This window comes from Amblyomma americanum, chromosome 6 (assembly GCF_052857255.1).
Source record: "Amblyomma americanum isolate KBUSLIRL-KWMA chromosome 6, ASM5285725v1, whole genome shotgun sequence".
Classification (NCBI taxonomy): Eukaryota; Metazoa; Arthropoda; class Arachnida; order Ixodida; family Ixodidae; genus Amblyomma; species Amblyomma americanum.
In genome coordinates this window covers 150,315,457-150,316,606 of record NC_135502.1, presented here as the reverse complement: position 1 = coordinate 150,316,606, position 1,150 = coordinate 150,315,457, and the positions used below count along the sequence as shown (strand labels likewise).

The 1,150-nt window shown below is 49.2% G+C and overlaps 1 non-coding gene across 1 annotated transcript; it reads right to left on the bottom strand.

The window, feature by feature from the left end:
* Positions 1 to 852: 852 nt before the first annotated feature.
* Positions 853 to 926, bottom strand: TRNAL-CAA (transfer RNA leucine (anticodon CAA)). Its single transcript has one exon. It is a non-coding gene; the product is annotated as a tRNA-Leu (tRNA).
* Between the last annotated feature and the right edge of the window lie 224 nt (positions 927 to 1,150).

The window sequence follows — 1,150 nt, the reverse complement described above, 5'->3', positions numbered from 1 at the left end:
CACCAGCGCCACCCTCGACCATAGCGGCGGACGTGGCACGTCCTGTAATACCGCGAGCGTGACGTAGAACGTCATCTAACGGCGAGGGCGGAAACTGTGCGAGAGCCCTCTTATGCTACCTATGGCATCAAGACTGTCAGAACCTAGATCCTCGTTAGGCTATTAGCAGACAAGTTAAAGGAAATGAGGGGCCCGTTTGACAAATTTATGAAGGGAGCCAACAGTCACCGAAACCAAGGTGCATAGGGGAACGTTAATTTTTTTTAATGTGTTATGCTTCTCAGGGGGATAATAATACTTAGATTAATAAATCGCTTAAAGAAAATTACTTATAAAGCTGCAGAAAAAACAACCATGCCGCCGGTGGGATCCGAACCCACGACCTCCGAATATCGCGTCCGGTGCTCTTACCAACTGAGCTATGGCGACGGCTGTCCAATCTGCTGCTCTCTTGGGTATTTATGTTTACTGGGTGTAAGCGAGCCTTGAGATTGTTCACCAGCGCCACCCTCGACCATAGCGGCGGACGTAGCACGTCCTGTAATACCGCGAGCGTGACGTAGAACGTCATCTAACGGCGAGGGCGGAAACTGTGCGAGAGCCCTCTTATGCTACCTATGGCATCAAGACTGCCAGAACCTAGACCCTCGTTAAGCTATTAGCAGACAAGTTAAAGGAAATGAGGGGCCCGTTTGACAAATTTATGAAGGGAGCCAACAGTCACCGAATTCAGGGTGCATAGGGGAACGTTAATTATTTTTTAATGTGTTATTCTTCTCAGGGGGATAATAATACTTAGATTAATAAATCGCTTAAAGAAAATTACTTATAAAGCAGCAGAAAAAACAACCATGCCGCCGGTGGGATCCGAACCCACGACCTCCGAATATTGCGTCCGGTGCTCTTACCAAATGAGCTACGGCGACGGCTGTCCAATCTGCTGCTCTCTTGGGTATTTATGTTTACTGGGTGTAAGCGAGCCTTGAGAGTGTTCACCAGCGCTACCCTGGACCATAGCGGCGGACGTAGCACGTCCTGTAATTCCGCGAGCGTGACGTAGAACGTCATCTAACAGCGAGGGCGGAAACTGCGAGAGCCCTCTTATGCTACCTATGGCATCAAGACTGCCAGAACCTAGACCCTCGTTAAG